Here is a 26,297-nt window from a genome sequence, read left to right on the forward strand (position 1 = left end):
CAATAAAAACAACTTGTAATTTTATAGTGCCTTTAACATAGTATTACAACCCAAGGCGCTTCATAGAAGTATCATAAGACAAACATTTGACACCGAGCCACATAAGGAGAAATTAGGGCTGATGACCAAAAGCTTCATCAAAGAGGTAGGTTTTAAGGAGTGTCTAAAAGGAGGAAAGAGAGGCAGAGAGGTGAAGAAGTTTAGGGAGCTTAAGGCCTAGGCAACAGAAGGCTTGGCCACCAATGGTTGAGCGATTATAATCAGGGATGCTCAAGAAGGCAGAACTAGAGGAGTGCAGGTATCGCGGGGAGTTGTGAGGCTGGAGAAGATTACAGTGATAGGGAGGAACAAGGCTATGGAAGGATTTGAAAAGAAGGATGAGAATTTTTAAGTCAAGGCATTGCTTAACCGGGAGCCAATGTAGGTCAGCGAGTAAAGGAGTGATGGGTGAACGGGACTTGGTGCGAGTTAGGACACGGACTGCCGAGTTTTGGATGACCTCAAGTTTACGTAAGGTAGAACGTGGGAGGCCAGCCAGCAGTATGGATAAGTCTAGAGGTAACAAAGGCATGTGTGAGGGTTTCAGCAGCGGATGAGCTGAGGCCAGGGGCGTCGAGTGCGATGTTACGGAGGTGAAAATAGGCAATCTGAGTTATGCTGCGGACATGTGGACAGAAGCTCATTTCAGGGGTCAAATATGACATGAAGATTGCGAACACTGTGTTAGGGAGAGGGATGTTAGTGAGAGGGATGGCGTCAGTGGCTAGGAAATGAAGTTTGTGGTAGGGACCGAAAACAATGGTTTCGGTCTTCCCAATATTTAATTGGAGAAAATTTCTGCTCATCCAGTACTGGATGTCAGACAAGCAATCTAACAATTTAGAGACCATGAAGGAGTCAAGAGAAGTGGTGGTGAGGCAGAGCTGGGTGTTGTCAGCGTACATGTGGAAACTGATGTGTGTTTTCGGATGATGTCGCCAAGGGACAACATGTAGATGAGAAATAGGAGGAAGCCAAGGATAGATCCTTGGGGGAACACCAGAGGTAACGATGCGAGAGCGAGAAGAGAAGCCATTGCAGGTGATTCTCTGGCTACGGTTAGATAGATAAGAATAAAACCAAGCAAGTGCAGCCTCACCCAGCTGGACGTCGGTGGAGAGGCATTGGCGGAGGATGGAGTGGCCAACCATGACAAAGGTTGCAGACAAGTCAAGAAGGACGAGGAGGGATAGCTTACCTTTCTCACAGTCTCAAAGGATGTCATTTATGACTTTAATGAGAGCCGTTTTGGTACTGTGGTAGGAGCAGAAACCTGATTGGAGGGATTCAAACATGGAGTTGCGAGAAAGATGGGCAAGGATTTGGGAGGCGACAACATATTCAAGAACTTTGGAGAGGAAAGGGGGGTTAGAGATAGGGCAGTAGTTTGCAGGAATGGAGGGGTCAAGGGTTGTTTTTTTGAGGGAGAGGGGGACAGTACCTGAGGAGAGAGAACCGTTAACAATGTCAGTGAACATGAGAGCCAGAAAAGGAAGTTAGGTGGTCAGCAGTTTGGTGGGAATAGGCTGAAGGAGCAGAAAGTGGGTCTCATGGACAGGATGAGTGTACAGAGGTTATGAGGGGAGATCGGAGAGAAAATGGAGAAAGATGCGAGTTCAGGGTTAGGGCAGGGTGGAATCTTAGAGGAAGTTTGACCTGGTCAGCTAGGGGAAGGAAGAGGGGTGGCAGAGGGAGTTGAACGGATGGTCTCAACCTTAGAGACAAAGAGTAAGGAGACAAAGCTCTCACACTTGTTGTCGGAGGTGAGGGTGGAGGAGACAGGGGAGAGGGGTTTAAAAAGGCAGCTAGTCATAGAGAACAGAAGCCGGGATTTATCTTTGCATTTCAGGATGATTCTGGAATAGTGAACAATTTTGGCAGACAAGAGCAGGACCTGATAATGCTTTATGTGGTCCAGCCAGACTGGGCTATGATTGGCTAAACCAGTTGTCCGCCACATCCATTCAATCTGCATCCCTTGGACTTAAGTGAGTGAAGATGAGGACTGTACTAGGGGGAATGACCAGGGTGAGAGTAATTGTTTTAATAGGGACTAGGGCATCAAAGGTGACGGTGAGAGTGTGGTTGAGCAGATTGGTAGCTGCAGAAATGTCATGATGAATGTTGAGCCAAAGGCAGGACAGTTGGGAATTTTGAAAGTGCAATTGTAAGAAAGTTGGGAGAGAGTTTTTTCCAGGGGCGGACACAAAAGGAAGTAGGGTTGTGGAGCGGAAGGGGGATGTGGGTGGAGAGCGATACGAGGAAGTGGTCAGAAATGGCCTTATCTGCAATTGACACGATGGGAATAGCGAGGCCTCGAGAGATGGCAAGGTCGAAGGGCTGGCTGTGGATATGGGTTGGGGAGTTTACATGGAGGGAGAGATTAAGGGAGGACAGGAGACTAGTAAGCTCAGAGGAAAGAGAGCATGGTGAATTGAGATGGAGGTTGAAATCACAGAGGATGAGAAGTCGCTTGTTGCAGAGGCTGAGGAAAGCAGCAAAGATATCGCGGTGAGAAAATGTTTTTGGTACTTGGGTGGGCGGTAGAGAATGAGAATTTTAAATGAGAGGTAAGAGCAGTGGAATAAGGTGAGATGCTTAAAGGAGGAGAAAGTTCCAGAGGAGTAGGGGGACAGACTAAGGTGTGATTTGGTGATGAGAGCCACATCGCCACCATGGCGGTCTGGGTGGGGAAAGTGGTGGAAGGTATAGCCAGGCTTGGAAGCTTTATTTAAGGGTAAGGTTAACAGGACATTCTTCTGTTTGGGCATTCAGATTATTTTTTGAAATGCTCCACCTCTGATGTGGGAAAGCCATTGTGCTGTTACACCTGTAATGGCTAGCCATAATCAATGAAGTTATCATCAATGCAATCTTAAAGAAGCAGTAGCAGGATATTTAGAAAAGCAAAATTCGGTCAGGCAGAGTCAGCATGGATTTATGAAAGTCATGTTTGACAAATTTGCTGGAGTTCTTTGAGGATGTAACGAACAGGTTGGATAAAGGGGAATCAATGGACATTTGACAAGGTGTCATGTAAAAGGTTACTGCACAAGATAAGTTCACGGGGTTGGGGGTAATATATTAGCATGGATAGAGGATTGGCTAGCTAACAGAGAACAGAGAGTCGGGATAAATGGTTCATTCTCTGGTTGGCAACCAGTAACTAGTGGGGAGTCACAGGGACCAGTGCTGGGACCCCAACTATTTACAATCTATATTAACGACTTGGAAGAAGGGTCTTAGTGTAACATTGTCAAGTTTTCTGATGATACAAAGATGGGAGGAAAAGCAATGTGTGAGGAGGACACAAAATATCTGCAAAAGGACATAGACAGGCTAAGTGAGTGGGCAAAAATTTGGCAGATGGAGTATAATGTTCGAAAGTGTGAGGTCATGCACTTTGGCAGAAAAAAATCAAAGAGCAAGTTATTATTGAAATGGAGAAAGATTACAAAGTGCCGCAGGACAGCAGGACCTGGGGGTACTTGTGCATGAAACACAAAAAGATAGTATGCAGGTACAGCAAGTGATCAGGAAGGCCAATGGTATCTTGACCTTTATTGCAAATGGGATGGAGTATAAAAGCAGGTAAGTCTTACTACAGCTTTATAAGGTATTGGTGAGGCCACACCTGGAATACTGCATGCAGTTTTGGTTTCCATATTTACGAAGGATATACTTGCTTTGGAGGCAGTTCAGAGAAGGTTCACTAGGTTGATTCCGGGGATGAGGGTGTTGACTTATGAGGAAAGGTTGAGTAGGTTGGGCCTCTACTCATTGGAATTTAGAAGAATGAGAGGTGATCTTATCGAAATGTATAAGATTATGAGGGGGCTTGACAAGGTGGATGCAGAGAGGATGTTTCCACTGATGGGGGAGACTAGAACTAGAGGGCATGATCTTAGAATAAGGGGCTGCCCATTTAAAACAAAGATGAGGAGAAATTTCTTCTCTCAGGAGGGTTGTAAATCTCTGGAATTCGCTGCCTCAGAGAGCTGTGGAAGCTGGGACATTGAATAAATTTAAGACAGAAATAGACAGTTTCTTAAACGATAAAGGGATAAGGGGTTATGGGGAGCGGGCGGGGAAGTGGAGCTGAGACCATGATCAGATCAGCCATGATCTTATTGAATGGCGGAGCAGGCTCGAGGGGCTGTATGGTCTACTCCTGTTACTATTTCTTATTCATATAACTAAGGAGAGATTGTTACCACTAAGCCAAACTGACACTTGTAACTTTGTCGCTATAATCAACTTGGTATGTAAATATATAACTCAACCCTAGCTGTTGGTAATGTTAGAAATAATTTGCTTCTGTTTATCCTTTATATGTCAAATATAATTAAAGAAAGAAAGACTGGGGGTGCTTGTGCACAAATCTTTGAAGGTGACAGGACAGGTTAACAAAGCAGTAAATAAAGCATATGGGACCCTGGGCTTTATAAATAGAGACATAGAGTACAAAAGCAACGAAGTTATGTTAAACCTATACAAAACACTAGTTCGGCCCCAGCTGAAGTATTGTGTCCAGTTGTGGGCACTGCACTTTAGAAGGATGTGAAGGCTTTGGAGAGGGTACAGAAGAGATTTACTAGAATGGTTCCAGGGATGAGGGATTATAATTATGTGGATAGACTGGAGAAGCTGGGATTGTTTTCCTTAGAGCAGAGAAGGCTTAGAGGAGATTTTATAGAGGTGTTTAGAATTATGAAGGGTTTAGATAGAGTAAATAAAGAGAATTTTTCCAGTGGCTGAAGGGTCGATAACCAGAGAGCAAAGATTTAAAGTGATTGACAAAAGAACCAGAGGCGAAATGAGGAAAAACTTTTTTATGCAATGAGTGGTTAGGATCTGGATTGCACTGCCTGATAGGGTGGTAGAAACATATTCAATAATAGCTTTCAAAAGGGAATTGAACAAATGCTTGAAGGAGAAAAAATTGCAGGGATATGGGGAAAGGGGGTGGGGGGGGTGGGGATGGGAGTGGGACTAACTGGATTGCTCTTTAAAAAGCTAGCACAGACTCGATAGGCCGAATAACCTCCTTCTGTGCTGTACTATTCTGTGATTTGTCAGAAAATTGTATTCATTTACCAGGAATTCAGTTGAAAATATCTGAAGGTATCTTATTTAGAAGTACTATTCTATGACTTTCATACTCCTCATATGAACACATGCATTAAAAAAAGTTAGCCCATTTGCCATTGGGTTCACTTCAATAAGATACTTGTCCTCTCATGGAGCCTCACTATTTCAGTGACAGTTCAGTTTAGTGGCAGTAATTGTATCATTGAGCCAGGTTGAGTTCACCAGGATTTGTGTCAGCTTACATGATGTGTTCATCAGTGCAGCACAGAGGGGGTCCTGTATTGTTGAAGGTGCCGTTTTTTGAATGAGACGTTAACCTGAGGTCTGGTCAGCATTCACGTGGCATTATTTTAAGTTCTCCACGGTGTCCTGACCAATATTTAGCCCTCAACCAACATCACCAAAACAGATTAACTAGTCATTTATCACATTGCTGTTTGTGGGACCTTGCTGCATGCAAATTGACTGCGGTGTTTCCTACATTACAACAGTGACTACAATTCCAAGATAATTCATTGGCAGTGAAATACTACAGGACTCCTGAGGGTGTGACATGCGCTATACAAACTTAAGGTTTTTTTTCTTCTTCACACCTTTATATTTAGATGGCGCTAATTTTTCTTAATTGGGCACCATCTCTACACTGGTCCAAAGTGCCAATTCCCATCCGAATGTCGTTATGCAACAAAGATCACGGGAGCAATCCTGGACACAAACAGAGACACAAAATAACAGGCTTTGGGAGACACTAAAACAAAGCTACCATGCATCAGCACGTGAGTACTTTACCCCTTCTTATGTTCTTATGTTCGTAGTTTCATTTTTTGAGTTTTAAAGTAACATACTGAAGTATAAATAGATAATGTGTAGAGAATAAAAATATATTTACAAAGTAATAACAAATCAAATGTCTGCTTACGAGTCACGCAATTACTATCTTGCATTTCCTTACACTATAAACACTTGCATTTTGCACTGAGACAGTGCACATCTAGCTCTATCTAAAGATCGAAGCCAAGAGGAACAGGTTTGTTCAAGTCAATGGAATGAAATCAAAACTTGCAAACATAACGAAAAAATAACCATATATGCATGAGTTATTAAATACAATGGAGCCCACTTAAGTCCAAATCTGATCAGAGCTTTATAAAACCACATTCAAAAATAGTTAAAATCATTACAATTCTTCCACAATAATTCGATCATGTTCTATTTTGTGTACAGGTACTAGAAAAGGTTGACTGAATCATCTTTGAAAGTAACATTATGGGGAGGTACCTTTACTTAGGTTCCCTATTAGCGTGTGATATAAACAATAAAGTATATATATAAAATGGTGCATTTCCTTCTGTATTGTGATATTCATTTACATATTATTGCAGAAAGAAATCAGGATCAAGAATCTTCTTATTGTTAAAATATTTGAAAAGGTCCTTCAGCTTTCAAAGAGTCTTTTGGTTTTTAAGATGTCTAAACTTGTGCATTTATACAGCTGCATCCAGAAGATCAAATCTCAGCTACAGTTGATGCTCTTCCTGGCAAAATACAGTTGATCATAGAATCATAGAAATTTACAGCACGGAAGGAAGCCATTTCGGCCCATCGCGTCCGCGCTGACCGACTAAGAACTATCCAGCCTAATCCCACTTTCCAGCTCTTGGTCCGTAGCCTTGTAGGTTACGGCACTTCAAGTGTACATCCAAGTACTTTTTAAAAGTGGTGAGGGTTTCTGTCTCTACCACCCTTTCAGGCAGTGAGGTCCAGACACCCACCACCCTCTGGGTGAAAACATTTCTCCTCTAATCCTTCGGTCAATTACTTTAAATGTATGCCCCTGGTTATTCACCCCTCTGCTAAGGGGAATAGGTCCTTCCTATCCACTTTATCTAGGCCCCTCATAATTTTATACACCCCAATAAGGGTTCCCCTCAACCTCTTCTGTTCCAAAGAAAACAAACCCAGCCTATCATATCTTTCCTCATAACTAAAGTTCTCCAGTCCAGGCAACATCCTTGTAAATCTCCTCTGTAACCTCTTTAGTGCAATCATATCTTTCCTGTAATGTGATGACTAGAACTGCACACCAGTACTCTAACTGTGGCCTAACTAGTGTTTTATACAGTTCAAGCATAACCTCCCTGCTCTTGTATTCTATGCTTCGGCTAATAAAGGCAAGTATTCCATATGCCTTCTTAACCACCTTATCTATCTGGCCTGCTATCTTCAGGGATCTGTGGACATATACTCCAAGGTCCCGTTGCTCCTCTACACTTTTCAGTATCCTATTATTTATTGTGTATTCCCTTGCCTTGTTTGCCCTCCCCAAATGCATTAGCTCACAATTCTCCAGATTGAATTCCATTTGCCACTGTTCTGCCCACCTGACCACATCATTTATATCTTCCTGCAGTCTACAGCTTTCTTCTTCATTATCAACCACACAGCCAATTTTTGTACATCTGCAAACTTCTTAATCATAACCCCTACATTCAAAATTAAATCACTGATATATACCACAAAAAACCTTGGGGCCGAAATTGGTGGAAGTTGCACCAGCAGCCGCCGAGGTTCCACTGGAAATATAGTTATTTTGGGTGGTTCTTCTGGAACCGCCCATTAGCTGTCCATGTTCTGCCTGGCGGGAGATTGGTAGCGGAGGGTTTTGCCGGCGTGACATCGTGCCGCCCTCCCATGCCGGATGCTGGAAATTGCCCATTTTGATCAGGGATGATGGCCTCAGATCAAACTGCCACCTGCCAGAAGGACTGCTGGCAAAAAGAGGTCTGAGCTGGCTGTGAGTCGGGCGGCAGGGAGAATGGCTCCGAGTACCGAGTATGCACATCGTGGGTATCATGCAGATGCTGCAGCATTATGAGTGGGACTGCTAGAAAAAAGTTTGCTGGATGTTGCTTTAGTTTATGATCATGCTCACATTTAATTGGTATGTGATAAAAGCGACTAAAATGTGTCTAAGCTGAAGGAAACGTTTTTTTTTACATTGCTGAAACACCTTCGTTTAGAACCACAAGGCCATGGCCAAATAATTATCAATAATTGAAAAGTATGCAGCATGACACGTTTTGTACAATCAAACTCATTAATTAATTCTGTGACACAATCCTTCTTAAAGTTCTCAGGGAAGCACTAGATATAACATAGAAGGACAGAGGCACAGACTTAGAATGATCTACTGTAAGCCTGAAACAGCTGCAGACTCTCACAACATTTGTATGGGAGGAAAAGAGTATAAAGTTACAGCGATTCGATTTTAGGGGCAGTGCTATTTCTGAGGAAACTGAGGAAGGACTACGGTCAATAGAATATAGCAAGAGACAAGCGCCGCAGTGACTCAGTGGCCTACTGTTGAGGTTTCAATGAATAGACTGTCACTATCGCCTTGTTAAGTTTTATTTCTTTGTATTGCAAGGAAACTACTTAATAAAATCTGTTCTGTTCAATCACAAAGTACGGTTACCCAACATGCTTTGTTGTGGTCACGGACATAACTCTATTCTGAGAGATGTAATAAATCTGACAGATCGAATAACTCTCACAGCACATAAAGAGTAATGTGATGGATCTTAACCCACACAGAAAGAGTTCAGATATGTTTCTCTATATGGCTCCGTTGAAGAGAAGGTGTGGTAGAGGAAGCGGCAATGAGTAGCAAAAGATGGTGAAGGCTCATTGGAGATGCCCTCCAAGAGTTTTGAGAGCGTGTAATGCGGAACATATTTACATAGAAACATAGGAAATAGGTGCAGCAGTAGGTCATTCGGCCCTTCGAGCCTGCACCACAATTCAATAAGATCATGGCTGATCATTCCCTTAGTACCCCTTTCCTGTTTTCTCTCCATACCCCTTGATCCCTTTAGCCGTAAGGGCCATATCTAACTCCCTCTTGAATATATCCAATGAACTGGCCTCAACAACTCTCTGCGGCAGGGAATTCCACAGCTTAACAACTCTCTGAGTGAAGAAGTTTCTCCTCATCTCAGTCCTAAATGGCCTACCCCTTATCCTAAGACTGTGTCCCCTGGTTCTAGACATCCCAACATCGGGAACATTCTTCCCGCATCTAACTAGTCCAGTCCCGTCAGAATCTTATACGTTTCTATGAGATCTCCTCTCATCCTTCTAAACACCAGTGTATAAAGGCCCAGTTGATCCAGTCTCTCCTCATATGTCAGTCCAGCCATCCCTGGAATCAGTCTGGTGAACCTTCGTTGCACTCCCTCAATAGCAAGAACGTCCTTCCTCAGATTAGGAGAGCAAAACTAAACACAATAGTCCAGGTGAGGTCTCACCAAGGCCCTGTACAACTGCAGTAAGACCTCCCTGCTCCTATACTCAAATCCCCTAACTATGAAGACCAACATAGCATTTGCCTTCTTCACCGCCTGCTGTACCTGCATGCCAACTTTCAATGACTGATGAACCATGACACCCAGGTCTCATTGCACCTCCCCTTTTCCTAATCTGCCGCCATTCAGATAATATTCTGCCTTCATGTTTTTCCCCCAAAGTGGATAACCTCACACTTATCCACATTATACTGCATCTGCAATGCATTTGCCCACTCACCTAACCTGTCCAAGTCATCCTGCAGCCTCTTAGCGTCCTCCTCACAGCTCACACCGCCACCCAGTTTAGTGTCATCTACAAACTTGGAGATACTACATTCAATTCCTTCATCTAAATCATTAATGTATATTGTAAAGAGCTGGGGTCCCAGCACTGAGCCCTGCGGCACTCCACTAGACATTGCCGGCCATTCTGAAAAGGACCCGTTTATCCCGACTCTCTGCTTCCTGTCTGCCAACCAGTTCTCTATCCATGTCAGTACATTACCCCCAACACCATGTGCTTTGATTTTGCACAACAATCTCTTGTGTGGGACCTTGTCAAAAGCCTTTGGAAAGTCCAAATACAGCACATCCATTGGTTCTCCCTTGTCCACTCTACTAGTTACATCCTCAAAAAATTCCAGAAGTTTCGTCAAGCATGATTTCCCTTTCATAAATCCATGCTGACTTGGAACGATCCTGTCACTGCTTTCCAAATGCGCTGCTATTTCATCCTTAATGATTGATTCCAACATTTTCCCGGCTAACCGGTCCATAATTACCTGTTTTCTCTCTCCTTCCTTTTTTAAAAAGTAGTGTTACATTAGCAACCCTCCAGTCCATAGGAACTGATCCGGAATCGATAGACTGTTGGAAAATGATCACCAATGCATCCACTATTTCTAGGGCTACTTCCTTAAGTACTCTGGGATGCAGACTATCAGGCCCCGGGGATTTATCGGCCTTCAATCCCATCAATTTCCCTAACTCAATTTCCCGCCTAATAAGGATATCCTTCAGTTCCTCCTTCTCACTAGACCCTCGGTCCCCTAGTACATCCAAAGGTTATTTGTGTCTTCCTTCGTGAAGACAGAACCGAAATATTTGTTCAATTGATCTGCCATTTCTTTGTTCCCCATTATAAATTCACCTGAATCCGACTGCAAGGGACATACATTTGTCTTCACTAATCTTTTTCTCTTCACATATCTATAGATGCTTTTGCAGTCAGTTTTTATGTTCCCGGCAAGCTTCCTCTCATACCCTATTTTCCTCCTCTTAATTAAACCCTTAGTCTTCCTCTGCTGACTTCTAAATTTCTCCCAGTCCTCAGGTTTGCTGCTTTTTCTGGCCAATTTATATGCCTCTTCCTTGAATTTAACACTATCCTTAATTTCCCTTGTTCGCCACGGTTGAGCCACCTTCCCCGTTTTACTTTTATTCCAGATAGGGATGTACAATTGTGAAGTTCATCCATGTAATCTTTAAATGTTTGCCATTGCTTATCCACCATCAACCCTTTAAGTATCATTTGCCAGTCTATTCTAGCCAATTCACACCTCATACCGTCGAAGTTACCTTTCCTTAAGTTCACGACCCTTGTTTCTGAATTAACTGTGTCACTTTCCATCTTAATAAAGAATTCTACCATATTATGATCACTCTTTCCCAAGGGGCCTCACACAACAAGATTGCTAATTAGTTCCTTCTCATTGCACATCACCCAATCTGGGCTGGCCAGCTCTTAGTTGGTTCCTCGACATATTGGTCTAGAAAACCATCCCTACTACACTCCAGGAAATCCTCCTCCACCGCATTGCTACCAGTTTGGTTAGCCCAATCAATATGTAGATTAAAGTCTACATTTAGGCACATATTGTGACTGCGCAGATGGGATGGGATTATGTCAGGCTGAATAAGCGAAAGTTAGAAGATATAAAGAAATGGCGCATCACTGCACTGATAGTCAGAAGAGCATTATTTGAGGTAAATACATTTAATGTACTGCAATGTAATTGATTACCATGTCATCTCAGAGGTGGCACTCCGCCATGTTTGGGCTCGGAAAAAGAGGCTTGAAGTGCAAGCCTTAAGGTCTGCCCTGCAAGTAGGTAAAGTGAGTGTCATTAAATGGCAGCCTTCCTGGATTGGTGACCATTCCTTGTCATGTTGTGATGGCCTGATGACAGGACCCGTTATACAGTGCAGTCATATGTGGACGGGAAGATATTTACGATAAAGCAGAAGACCTGAGGGACACATGTGTGTTTCTCACAAGGCACCACATATGATGTTAAACTGAGACACTCACCAAGAGAGGGTCAACAATGTGAGTGTATTTACAAGTGCACAATAACACTTAATTACATAACATTATTACAGTTAGGAACATTTCCACCACCAACACCTGCCCCTCTACCCGGCACCACCACCTCTCTTCGCCCCCCCACCCCCACCTTGAAGCGATGCCCAAGCTCCTCTTTCTCGCCCCGCCTACACCACAGCGACCCGCTCCCCTGTTCCTGGTTAACGAGGTTGTGCAGGAGGGCAGCGAGATATCTGCAGACGTGTGCGTCTTGGTGAGAAGGCAGGGGACGTGACCAAAGGCACCGGGATCTCCTGCTCCTCTGGATCTGTCTGCCTTGAGGGTATGGGGTCAGGGGCTTGCACTACACAGCCAGAAGCTATCTCTTGCCTCATCGTCTCACCGGACTCGGTTGTGCGCTCCAACACAGTAATGTGCCGGTCCATCCTGTCATCATGCTGCTGAGTGAAGGTGGCGATGCTGCCAGCTATCCCAGCCATGGTCTGGAGCATATCGTGACCTATCTGCACGCTCGTCCGTGATAGCTGGACCATCTCCAGAATAGCAGAGAGCCGTCCTGCATCCTCAGCTGGTTGCTCGCTCCTGGTGGGTTCAGGTGCCTTGGTTGCTCTCGTGCCACGGCCTCTGCACTTAATAGAGCTTGCTAGTGTGGAGTCCGTTCCAAACCCCAGGAACTCGGAGCCCGATGCCGAGGTTCTGCGGAAAGTTGGCACACATGGTAGGAAGCTGCTGTCATCTTGTTCCAGCTCCTCAAGCTCAAGGCCTCAAAGACAGGCCCTTCTCCCTCCTCTCTCTCCTCTTCTTCGTGGCTCTGGGTGGCGGAGGTGGGAGCATGGAAATGAATAATTGGGGGGGGCGGGGTGGAGGAAGGAGCCGCTGTGTTGGGCTGGGGACAACGTTGGGGTGGGAGACTTGTAGTCTGATGGCTTCTCTGAATGCCAGAGGTGGATGGTGTGCCTTGATCTGTGCTGTCATCATCTGCAGTAGAGGACAACATATCAGTCTGTGGGGGGATGCGGGGGCGAGGTGCTGGTCAAGCTGACATGTGAACCGTGCCATCTCACAGTGTGCCAGCAAGGAGTTCCATCTCTACATGGGCACACCAATAATGGGTGACAAAGTATGCATTAAACTGCAATTGCCTTAACATTGCATGATCTTTCATGCCGTGAGCGTGGCTCACACCGGAGATTAGTATAACCTTACCATGCTGTAGCACCGGATCTGCATCAACCTTTGTGGTTGCATGGTGGTGGTCACCCACCAATGCCAAAGCACGCTCCTCCAGCCTGCTCAATTCTACCACCTCTGCTGGAACCCATCCCGTTGCACTCAGGCTTGCTGCCTTGGATGCATTTTTCTTCTGCACAAAGAAATGTTGCAGCCTTTAGCCCCTTTGCTGATGCCCCCCACACACACACACATCTGGCGCACAACCTTTTTGGAGTTGGACAGGAGGGGGACCATAAATTTTTATTCACTCTTGCTGTTGCCACCAAATCGTTCCAACGTTTCCTGCATTGGTACCCATCCCACGCAACGTTGCCCATTGCGGACACAATCTCAGCGATCTCCCTCCAAATGCGTGGTATTGTAGTGGTGGAGGCTTGCCACGACCATCCTGGGTGAGGTCTTTATACCTGTGCTCCATCTCCGTTATTAGCTTCTCCAATTCCTCTTCATTAAACCAAGGAGCTCTGTGCCTGGTTTTGAGAGTCTTCATTGCAGATTTTTGCCCACTCATCCTCAATGATTAAAGGAATGGCTGCTCAAGACTTTGTGGCTCTCAATTTACAAGGCTGTCCCCTCTCCAACTCAGACTCTCTCCTCTCCAACTCAGACTCTGCCCTCTCCAATCTTCAACTCCCACTCTCTCCTCTCCCACTCACAGCTGCAAGAAAGTGGTGTGCCTTTAAGCGCATGCGCAAATGTCCCAATAGACTCAAACCCGGCCAAAATGACGTCAGATGGGTGAAAAGACTATTAAAAAAAAATCTCACGCATGCGCATTGCAGGGCCTCCAAAATTCTCCGATTTGAGAGGTCTACACCTGCCGCCCACTGATGCCGCCGCCCACTGATGCCCGCTCCCGCCCACACAACCTCGCCAAAAATGGATCCCGACGGGACCCGGTGGCAGCGGGCACCAAAAAGGTAGGTGTCGCCCGGGGACCACCGAAAAATGGGCGGGCCTTACCAGACATCAATTTCGGGGCCCTAGTACTGAGCCCTGCAGAACCCCATTGGAAACAGCCTTCCAGTCACAAAACCCCCCATCAACCATTACATAGAAACATAGAAAATAGGTGCTGGAGCAGGCCATTTGGCCTTTCGAGCCTGCACCACCATTCAATATGATCATGGCTGATCATGCACTTCAGTACCACATTCCTGCTTTCTCTTTATAACCCTTGATCCCTTTAGCCATAAGGGCCACATCTAACTCCCTTTTGAATATATCTAACGAACTGGCCTCAACAACTTTCTGTGGTAGAAAATTCCACAGGTTCACAATTCTCTGAGTGAAGAAGTTTCTCCTCATCTCGGTCCTAAATGGCCTACCCCTTATCCTTAGACTGTGACCCCTGGTTCTAGACTTCACCAACATCGGGAACATTCTTCCTGCATCTAACCTGTCCAATCCCATCAGAATTACTCTTTGTTTCCTGCTTCTGAGCCAATTTTGGATCCAACTTGCCACTTTGCCTTGGCTTTTACTTTCGTGACCAGTCTGTCATGTGGGACCTTATCAAAAGTCTTGCTAAAATACATATACACCACATCAAACGCACTACCCATTGATCTATCTTGTTACCTCCTCAAAAAATTCAAACAGGTTAGTCAGACATGACCTTCCCTTAAGAAATCCATGCTGACTGTCCATCCGTGTCTTTCGAAAAAAATCTTTCTAAATAAAGATTTATCCTGTCCCTCAGAATTTTCTCCAATAATTTCCCCACCACTGAGGTTAGGCTGACTGGCCTGTAATTACTCGGTTTATCCCTTTCTCACTTTTTAAACAAAGGTACAATGTTAGCAGTACCACACCTGTAGTACCACACCTGTAGCCAGAGAGGATTGGAAAATGATGGTCAGAACCTTTACTATTTCCTCTAGTTGATCTGATTCCCATTCCACTTGGGGACTCTTAGTGTTGGGTATGTTTAGCACGTTACCCATACATCATTGTTGTAGCGTTGGATGTCATACAAAGCTCTCAACTATGTAAGTGCCTTGCAATTCAGTCATATGCCAACTAGGATATAAACACTCTTAACGATTGCCTGGTAGAACCCGACAAGGAAAGACAGGTATATCTGTCCACACTGAAAATTGTAATAAACGTAATGACTCAAAAGACTTGTTACTGTAAACTGCCTCAGGTGTAAGCCTGATCCAACTTCATTCGCGCCCAAAGTAACTCGCGTGACATGGTACCTGCACTTATATACCAGTGACCGCGCACGCGCGGGTACAGCCCGATAACCTCCGACAGTGGCGCCCGCTGGTGTCTGGTGACCCCAAGCATAAATACATGACAAAACTCATCTCAACTCCAACCATGAGGGCACACACAACACAAACAAAAATAGTACAAAGGGACCACAGGGAGTGTAAAGAGAGAACAGTGTAAGGAAATCTCATGGTGAAAGGGAATTGTACCAGTCTGTGCTCCGCGCTCCTGCTGATTGTAGCAGTCCACACTCTGCCCTCCTGCTGATTGTACCAGACCACACTCCTGCTGATTGTATCAGACTGTGCTCTTGCTGATTGTACCAATCCATGCTCCTACTGATTGTATCAGTCCATGCTCCGACTGATTGTACCAGTCCGTGCTCCCGCTGATTGTACCAGTCCGTGCTCCCGCTGATTGTACCAGTCCATGCTCCTACTGATTGTACCAGACCTCGCTCCTGCTGATTGTATCAGACTGTGCTCTTGCTGATTGTACCAGTCCGTGCTCCAGCTGATTGTACCAGTCCGTGCTCCTGCTGATTGTGCCAGTCCGTGCTCCTGCTGATTGTGCCAGTCCGTGCTCCTGCTGATTGTATCAGTCCGTGCTCCTGCTGATTGTGCCAGTCCGTGCTCCTGCTGATTGTGCCAGTCCATGCTCCCGCTGATTGTACCAGTCCGTGCTCCTGCTGATTGTGCCAGTCCGTGCTCCTGCTGATTGTGCCAGTCCGTGCTCCTGCTGATTGTACCAGTCCATCTTCCTGCTGATTGTACCAGTCCATCCTCCTGCTGATTGTGCCAGTCCGTACTCCAGCTGATTATACCAGTCCGTGCTCCTGCTGATTGTATCAGTCCGTGCTCCTGCTGATTGTACCAGTCCGTGCTCCTACTGATTGTGCCAGTCCATGCTCCTCCTGATTGTACTAGTCCGTGCTCCTGCTGATTGTACCAGTCCGTGCTCCTGCTGATTGTACCAGTCCGTGCTCCTGCTGATTGTACCAGTCCGTGCTCCCGCTGATTGTACCAGTCCGTCCTCCTACTGATTGTGCCAGTCCGTGCTCCTACTAATTGTACTAGTCCGTGCTCCCGCTGATTGTACCAGTCCGTGCTCCTGCTGATTGTACCAGTCAATGCTCCTACTGATTGTACCAGTCCATGCTCCTGCTCATTGTATCAGTCCGTGCTCCTGCTGATTGTACCAGTCCGTGCTCCTGCTGATTGTATCAGTCAGTGCTCCTACTGATTGTACCAGTCCATGCTCCTGCTCATTGTATCAGTCCGTGCTCCTGCTGATTGTACCAGTCCGTGCTCCTGCTAATTGTATCAGTCCGTGCTCCTGCTAATTGTATCAGTCCGTGCTCCTACTGATTGTACCAGTCCATGCTCCTGCTGATTGTACCAGTCAATGCTCCTACTGATTGTACCAGTCCATGCTCCTGCTCATTGTATCAGTCCGTGCTCCTGCTGATTGTACCAGTCCGTGCTCCTGCTGATTGTATCAGTCAGTGCTCCTGCTGATTGTGCCAGTCCGTACTCCTGCTGAATGTACCAGTCCATGCTCCTGCTGATTGTACCAGTCCATCTTCCTGCTGATTGTACCAGTCCATCCTCCTGCTGATTGTACCACTCCGTGCTCCTGCTGATTGTACCAGTCCGTGCTCCTGCTGATTGTACCAGTCCGTGCTCCTGCTGATTGTACCAGTCCGTGCTCCTGCTGATTGTACCAGTCCGTGCTCCTGCTGATTGTACCAGTCCGTGCTCCTGCTGATTGTACCAGTCCGTGTTCCTGCTGATTGTATCAGTCCGTGCTCCTGCTGATTGTACCAGTCCGTGCTCCTGCTGATTGTATCAGTCCATGCTCCTGCTGATTGTGCCAGTCCATGCTCCTCCTGATTGTACTAGTCCGTGCTCCTGCTGATTGTACCAGTCCGTGCTCCTGCTGATTGTACCAGTCCGTGCTCCTGCTGATTGTACCAGTCCGTGCTCCCGCTGATTGTACCAGTCCGTCCTCCTACTGATTGTGCCAGTCCGTGCTCCTACTAATTGTACTAGTCCGTGCTCCCGCTGATTGTACCAGTCCGTGCTCCTGCTGATTGTACCAGTCAATGCTCCTACTGATTGTACCAGTCCATGCTCCTGCTCATTGTATCAGTCCGTGCTCCTGCTGATTGTACCAGTCCGTGCTCCTGCTGATTGTATCAGTCAGTGCTCCTACTGATTGTACCAGTCCATGCTCCTGCTCATTGTATCAGTCCGTGCTCCTGCTGATTGTACCAGTCCGTGCTCCTGCTAATTGTATCAGTCCGTGCTCCTGCTAATTGTATCAGTCCGTGCTCCTACTGATTGTACCAGTCCATGCTCCTGCTGATTGTACCAGTCAATGCTCCTACTGATTGTACCAGTCCATGCTCCTGCTCATTGTATCAGTCCGTGCTCCTGCTGATTGTACCAGTCCGTGCTCCTGCTGATTGTATCAGTCAGTGCTCCTGCTGATTGTGCCAGTCCGTACTCCTGCTGAATGTACCAGTCCATGCTCCTGCTGATTGTACCAGTCCATCTTCCTGCTGATTGTACCAGTCCATCCTCCTGCTGATTGTACCACTCCGTGCTCCTGCTGATTGTACCAGTCCGTGCTCCTGCTGATTGTACCAGTCCGTGCTCCTGCTGATTGTACCAGTCCGTGCTCCTGCTGATTGTACCAGTCCGTGCTCCTGCTGATTGTACCAGTCCGTGCTCCTGCTGATTGTACCAGTCCGTGTTCCTGCTGATTGTATCAGTCCGTGCTCCTGCTGATTGTACCAGTCCGTGCTCCTGCTGATTGTATCAGTCCGTGCTCCTGCTGATTGTACCAGTCCGTGCTCCTGCTGATTGTATCAGTCCATGCTCCTGCTGATTGTATCATTCCGTGCTCCTGCTGATTGTACCAGTCCATCCTCCTGCTGATTGTACCAGTCCATCCTCCTGCTGATTGTACCAGTCCGTGCTCCTGCTGATTGTACCAGTCCGTGCTCCTGCTGATTGTATCAATCCGTGCTCCTGCTGATTGTACCAGTCCGTGCTCCTGCTGATTGTACCAGTCCGTGCTCCTGCTGATTGTATCAGTCCGTGCTCCTGCTGATTGTACCAGTCCGTGCTCCTGCTGATTGTACCAGTCCGTGCTCCTGCTGATTGTACCAGTCCGTGCTCCTGCTGATTGTAACTGACCGCGCTCCGCGCTCCTGCTGATTGTAACAGACCGCACTCTTGCTGATTGCCTACCAGTCCAGGCTCCTACTGATTGTACTAGAACAAGCTCCTGTTGTAAATTCCTGCCTGCCAGGGTGCCAGTATTAGAGTTCGGGGCATTGGATTCCCCACAACTGAAATAAATAGGTGGAGTAAAACTAGGAGGATCGCACTGGAATTGCTTATATGCACTCGAGACAGGCGAGGTTCTGAGCTGGGAATGCTATTTCATAAAATTGGTCCTTCCAAGTCAACATTATGTGAAACATCAGGTTATATTCAACCAGCTAACCAAATGATATAGGGAGGAAATCTGCATTTAAGTCAATCTTAAGAAGGTATATATGTGGTGCATTAGAATGCGTTCAATACTCTGCTAGGGGGCTTTTGTTTTGACAAGCTTTGAATTCCAGGTCTTCAATTTGTATGTGCAGGTGTTATGCATCAGATAATATACAGTGATTTTTAAAATTGTAAATTAGAATTTAAATACAAGCCTACTATTAAGACAGCTCAGTTTTACTATATATATCTGAGGGTTACTGTAACAAAATGCATGCAAAGCTGCTCAATTTGTATTTACTGGCATACTTTAATGGATTCCTAATTTTTTCAGTACCTGTAAGATGACCAACTTTCTACTGAAGCTGGTAATCCTTTGAGCTCTAAACATCAGCTCTGTGCTTTGATCTCAAGACAGTAAATTTGCAAGCTGATTAAGTGCCTTTTGAATTGCACAGTACAACACAGCTGCTTATTGTTACAATGACGACAGTATATCATTAAAATAGAAATTCAATTAATACTCAAAAAGACTGTTGTTTAATAAAACTGCGTTTGTTCTTTGAAGTCATGGCAATTTTAGCCATTGTAATATTTTGCAATAATGCTGCATTCTTTCACTGGAATAACGTCTAACTGTTAAACATTAACAACTATGCTCATCATCAATTCACAGAGAGGTAGTGCATTTTTGTTTAACAACTATTTTGACATATTGTAGGAATAACTTTGACAGACAATCCATGATTACATATCTGAACTGTATGACACAGACACCAGTATAAATTTCAGTAAGAGAGCGTTTCACTGGCATGTTTTCATATCCAATTCTGAACAGTCGGTTTTTCTGTTGTATTCTCATCAGTTGGGATTACACCAAGACTGCCCCAAATTCACTTCACCAGAAAGGTAGCGAGCCTTTGCACATCAACCACAAACAGGGATTTTGGTGGACCACTGCAGCGTGACTGATCTTAGTGACAGATTAAATTAGAAAGAAGACTCCTGTGATTGTAAGGGCAGGTGAGATCACCATTTTCAGCATTCTATATCTGTCGACTGCGAAATGTGCTATTTAGAGGCTGACGACATCAAAATGAGATCACCAGCTGGCTTTAGGGCAACAAAATAGAGAGAACTTGGAAGATCTCATCTCAGGTCAAACGTGGGGTAGTAGCAGTCAGGAAATGGATCAGGATTTGGGCCCACGCTCTTAGCACTGGTTTCTGGGGATGCCCAACTTTCCAGGAGGAGGGTAATTTTGCAGCTGAGCAGAGCACTTGCATGAGGCAGGCGGGGAGCCATGATAAGCTAAAAGGCAGGAGGAAGGGCAACATGCCATTTTCTGATCCTCCTACGTGCTGGATGCCAAGAACCCAGCATGTCAATGGAAAGCCAACAGAAAAGGAGACGTCTAGCAGTGAAGTGCAGTCACTGTTGTAATGTAGGAAATACAGCCAATTTGCACACAGCAAGATCCCACAAACAGGAATGAGGTAATGACCAGATAATCTATTTTAGTGATATTGGTTAAGAGATAAATATTGGCCAGGACACCAGGGAGACCCCCCCCCCGCACTTCTTCGAATACTGCCATGGGATCTTTTACATCCTTTCAAATTCAGTGTACACATAATTTTCCTCTCCAACCAGTGGTATCCTACCCACACCCACCTGAGCTTGCACATGTTGTCTGTACCCTATACCACACCAAATCCCGCTCACGCACCAACCTTGTCCTTGCTGACCTAGATTGACTCCCAGTCCCTCAATGCCTCAAATTTAACATTCTCATCCTCTTGTTTAAATCCCTCCATGGCCTCACCCCACCCCGTATCTCTGTAATCCCCTCCAGCCCTGCACTTGGCTTTCTAAACCCTGTCCCCTCCGTCTCCTCATTAAAGGCCCTCCTTAAAACCTACTTCTTTGACGAAGCTTTTATTCACTCCTCCTAATATCTCCATCTTTGTCTGGGGTCCATTTTTTACGCCTCAGTTAAGTTGGTTGAATCCCTTAGATCCTCAACTGTTTTGGTATTGGTGCCAGTTGGTGGCACAGCAAGAGGTGTGCTTTAATGGAGCTGGCCATGTGCTGGCAAAAGGATTTGATGGCTGAAAACAGCAGTAGAAGAGCCCTTCGAGAAGTCCCTCAAAGATGCTTGACATGCCATCCCTTGCTTATATCAGAAGTATACTGGTGCTGCTGGACTGGTGCTGAGGAGTGCGTCACAGCTAACTAGGGCTCGTGTTGGAGCCAAGATGACTGCTTCAGTCGGTGCCTAAAGGTCACAGGTGAGCATTAGAAGTGTAATTATTTGACATTGGACGAGAGATCGAATCTCAGATTGTGTAGTTATGTGATGAATGCTGGAGGAGGTTATGGAAGGCCTAAAGCATTCTCCTTGGCCATGGGAGTCAACAATGGAATCTAGCTGGACTGGTCAGTTTTCGGCAAACAATCTTGTTCCATTGCCACATTCAATTCCCTGCCTGATTCGAGTGTGCCAAGCTGGACTGCAAAGGTTTTTCTTACAGGATGCAAACTTTGAGTTTCTTCAACAACTGAGACAGTTGTGTCAAGCTCTTGCACCAAATCCAGGATAGGATTCATGCACTGCAATGTCCTACAACAATGACAAACGACAGAGACAGGTGTCATGAGTATCCGATATTGGGAAGGGTCCATGAAAAATATAAAAATACGAGCGGTCACCGATTGTGGGTTGCACTGAGCTAAGCCAGGGATATAGCCAATGAAGTAGGTTTCAATTCAGTAAGGCACTGGTGAAAAATAATTTTTATATTAAATATTAAATTAAATACTGGAAAATTCAATGTAATGAGCATAAAACTTCCCACCTGCAAGTCTTGTAGCTGTAGGAAATATTTAAGCTGTTGAGTAATGCAACAAAAACTGGTTTAAAGTCTGAAACAGAAAGCACCATTTAAAGTGGAGTAAACACTACAAAACCGCTCCATGATAAACGGTGATCTGAGCAGTTAATCAACAGAAAACTGAGAAATAGTGAAAATAAACCTGATATGATAGATTACAGTAGTAAAAGGATTGGGACTGAGGCTTAGAATGGGCCTATGAACGAAAGTCACCTGAACCCATGGGATGAGAGAAGAATCATTTTACTAATTGTGGACAGTATGAATAATTCAGAATCTAAATAATCTGAATGAGTTTATTACTGGAGAGTTGCAACAAACCTTCCATTACAATGACACGTATGAGAAGATGAAAGGAAATTAACTTTTGGGAAGCAATGGATGCTGTGATTGTAAAGATTAAAACAGTTCCCGTGTCTGGGTCCAAGCTTTCGTAAACACTGGCCAAGGGAGACGGCAATCAGGCCAGCAAAACTACAGCCTTTTGTTTTGGCCCAATGATCCTTCTTACGATTGCCTGCAAGTGGGAATTACAGTGCCAGGAGCAGCGGAACAGCAGGCTGTTTTGTTTGCTCAAGTTACTCAAAATGGTAGAAACCAACATTACAACAGTCTCACTTTCTTTTGTCTTTGGTTCACAAGTTAAGAAATAGTAGCTGTAACATTCCCTTAAAATGCTGCCTTTCTTGTTTGACTAAAAATCCTACATGAACTTGAGTCTCGTTTCCTTATTTACTGCCATATAAACACCGCACTAAATTTTCTTATATTGTAAACTATCTTACTGCTTCCCCATCCCCTATGTTTCCACAGTTCTTAATACAGCTCCTGCTCATTATGTAGATGTCCATAGTTTTATATCAATTATCACAGTTTTTCCCTCCCCTTTTCTCTCCTCCTGATGGAACATGTTGGAGTATAGCATGCACACCAACATAAAACCTGCAAAATCCAATTGATAGATTCAAAAAAAGTGACCTCGCCCAACAAGCTGAGGACTGAGAAATAACCGTACGCCATATAGCAGTGAGAGACTTGTCATAACTAATACTACATGACGGTACTCCCAACATTCCATAACTAATACTATAGAAAGATCCAAAAAGATGCTGAAAATAATTTGGCTGTTATATTTAGTAATCAAATTAGAACAGATTAATATTTTGTTTTAAATGAGCCCCTCCACTAATGAGTAGTTATTTGGTGCCCATATTGACATATTTCAAAGCCTCAATAAAATAGGGTGATCATGCTTCCTGTTTTCCAGGGACAGTCCCGGATGAGGTATAGTGTCCCAGGGGGAAACAATGTCCCCGGAAGAGTCCATAGTTCACAAAACCTGTCCACGGATACACGTGGGTTCAAATCAGGAGCCATGTGATCCCTAGCTGCCCTGTCATCGGTCAATAAAGTGGGCAGGCTGTGCGGCGGGGTGGTTTCGATGGGTGGGAAGGATGTCAATCTCCTGTTTTCAACCAGTAGAAGGGGTGGATTCACTGAAGGACTTTAATTTATGCAGACATCATGCCACCGTGCGCAATACCCAACCCTGCCCCCCGCCCACACCAAATCCCCAGATAGTCCCCAGATCGTACAGTTTTCCTGTTAAAATATAGGCTGCTAAAAAGTTTTGTCTCGCTACGCTGTGCAACCTATATTTTCCATCCTGGCTACTTTGCTGTGCTCCCACCCTGTGTGACCCTACATTCGGTTTGGAAAATATGGTTATCCTACAATTAAGTGGATTATCAATGAAGTTTGCATCACATCAAGCACATAGCTTTCAATTCCATTTACCATTTCAAACATATTCTGCGATTTGCATCTGCTTAATATGAACAGGGTTCAGCTTGTAACTGATTTAACTTTTAATGTGACAGATGCATATTTCCTCAAAACCTATTAATATCCCCATTAATATTCTTGTCATTGTCTTGTATCAAGGCAGGTCCCCAATCTCCACATCTTGCTTCAATTTGGAGCTGCTGCAATGTCAAACTCCAGGGACTATTCTGTGGGGTGCAGCTGGCAACATATGGCTAATGGTGACTGCAATCCCTGCACTGTCCCAAGGCTTTCCCAACATTTCCCAATCCTGCATTCCACTCAGAGCCCAGTCAATAGCACTACAGGCCTGACATCGCCATCTACATTTCTCACTCAGAGCTACCATTCATGATTCGTTATTTCCTCATTCTTGTTTGCTCCTGCATCATATACTTTCTCCCAAGCACCATCCCAATTAGTTGTTGCATGTTGGCTGGTGCAGTCAAAGTCTCTGACTTGAAGCTTTCCTTCTCCTGGTTCCAACTGGATTCTGCTACTGCCCCAGGGGATAAACTTGACTGTGAACAAGAATTCTCGACCGTGCTAAAATTCCAGCCACAGCAGAGTAGCGCCTGTCAGAGCAGGAGCGACGTTCACCCAACTTTGGGATCTGGGAGTGGTACTGAGGGGTGGAGTTGGGGGCAGCACCGATTTGTGTCCAGGATACAGACACTGAGCTATGTATGGCATTGCTCATCCTGCCAATAGCATTCCAGGTAAAATTGTTAATCTTTGCGTGAGTGCTGGCAGGCTGATGGTTGTGTGTGTGCTGGTGGTTGTGTATCTGTTGGTGGTTGTGTGTGCGGGTGGTTGTGTGTGTGCTGGTGGTTGTATGTGTGCTGGTGATTGTGTGTGTGCTGGTGATTGTGTATCTGCTGGTGGTTGTGTGTGTGCTGGTGATTGTGTATCTGCTGGTGATTGTGTGTGTGCTGGTGATTGTGTGTGTGCTGGTGATTGTGTATCTTTTGGTGGTTTGTGTGTGCTCGTGGTTGTGTGTGCGCTGGTAGTTGTATGTGTGCTGGTGATTGTGTGTGTGCTGGTGGTTGTGTGTGCTCGTGGTTATGTGTGTGCTGGTGGTTGTGTGTGTGCTCGTGGTTGTGTGTGTGCTCGTGGTTATGTGTGTGCTGGTGGTTGTGTGTGTGCTCGTGGTTGTGTGTATGCTGGTGATTGTGTATCTGTTGGTGGTTGTGTGTGTGCTGGTGATTGTGTTGGGGGTAGGGAGGTTAATCTGAGGCAAGGTTAATTCTCCTCACGTAGAATTTACAGCACAGAAACAGGCCATTTGGTCCAACTGGTCTATGCCGGTGTTTATGCTCCACACGAGCCTCCTCTCACCTTACATTACAACAGTGATTACACTTCAGAAGTTAAGGATGTGAAGCGTTTTGGGACATTGTGAAAGGCAGTAAAAAAATGCATGTTCTTTTACTTCATCTCACCCTGCATAACCTTATATTTTTTCCTCCCTTGTGTACTTATCTAGCTTCCCATTAAATTCATCTACTATTCGCCACAGCTAATCCATGTCGTAGCAAGTTCCACATTTGAACCATTCTCTTCGTATTTCGTCATTCAATGCCAACTAACACTCACTTTCCAGCAGGGGTCACTGGATAGCATGCAGGAGCAGGAACCCTGGCTGACTGTCCTGTCTTAGACAGGAGGCGCTGTGCTTGTCACTTTTTATGTAATCAATTATTGGAGTTATAAGCTATCATTCAACATAGCAATCTGCTGCGAGTATTTCTTGAACTGTGGATTTGTAGTGATTTTGTTACAAGAATGGTCCCTATAAGGAACTCTATTTCATAACACTTGGTCATTTTATCGTCCTTTCCTGTCAAAAAACAGGAATCCATTGCAACAAAATATAAAAAACAAGTAAACACGTTGCAGTGCTAGAAATCCTATTTGTGCCAAAATATCAGCAAGTGCGTACATGTGCTGCTGGCAAGTTAGGTTACAGTACATGCGCTCCAGAACTAGCCACGCTTCTAGCCAAGCTGTTCTAGAACAGCTACATCTATCTGACAATGTGGAAAACTGCCCAGGTATGTCCTGTTCACAAAAAGGACAAATTCAATCCAGCCAATTACTGCCCCATCAGTCCACTCTCAATCATCAGCAAAGTGATTGAAGGTATAGTCAACAGTGCTATCAAGCGGCACTTACTCACCAATAACCGGCTCACCAATGCCCGGTTTGGGTTCTGCCAGTGCCACTCAGCTCCAGACCTCATTCATCATCATCACAGGCAGTCCCTTGGAATCGAGGAAGACTTGCTTCCACTCTTAAAATGAATCCGTAGATGGCTGAACAGTCCAATACGAGAGCCACAGTCCCTGTCACAGGTGGGACAGATAGTCGTTGAGGGTAAGGGAGGGTGGGACAGATTTGGCGCACGCTCTTTCCGCTGCCTGCACTTGATTTCTGCATGCTCTCGGCGATAAAACTCAAGGTGCTCAGCGCCCTCCCGGATGCATTTCCTCCACTTATGGCAGTCTTTGGTCAGGGACTCCCAAGTGTCGGTAGGAATGTTGCACTTCATCAGGGAGGCTTTGACGGTGTCCTTGTAACGTTTCCTCTGCCCACCTTTGGCTCGTTTGCCATGAAAGAGTTCTGAGTAGAGCGCTTGCTTTGGGAGTCTCGTGTTTCGCATGCAGACAATGTGGCCTGCTCAGCGGAGCTGATCAAGCGTGGTCAGTGCTTCAATGCTGGGGACATTGGCTTGGTCGAGGACGCTAATGTTGGTGCGTCTGTCCTCCCAGGATTTGTAGGATCTTGCGTAGACATCGTTGGTGGTATTTCTCCAGCG

General features: G+C 45.4%; 1 protein-coding gene and 1 long non-coding RNA gene across 4 annotated transcripts in view; one reads left to right on the forward strand and one right to left on the reverse strand.

Moving 5' to 3' along the window:
* Positions 1–26,297, reverse strand: part of bbs9 (Bardet-Biedl syndrome 9) — an 852,590-nt gene that overhangs the window by 374,814 nt on the left and 451,479 nt on the right. The gene's annotated exons all lie outside the window — the stretch shown is intronic.
* LOC139272990 (uncharacterized) overlaps positions 1–26,297 on the forward strand; it is a 142,004-nt gene that overhangs the window by 90,022 nt on the left and 25,685 nt on the right. The window contains exon 2 of the long non-coding RNA XR_011594988.1: positions 5,736–5,906. This is a non-coding gene — a long non-coding RNA (uncharacterized lncRNA). The remainder of the gene's footprint in view (positions 1–5,735; positions 5,907–26,297) is intronic.

This window comes from Pristiophorus japonicus, chromosome 1 (assembly GCF_044704955.1).
Source record: "Pristiophorus japonicus isolate sPriJap1 chromosome 1, sPriJap1.hap1, whole genome shotgun sequence".
Classification (NCBI taxonomy): domain Eukaryota; kingdom Metazoa; phylum Chordata; class Chondrichthyes; family Pristiophoridae; genus Pristiophorus; species Pristiophorus japonicus.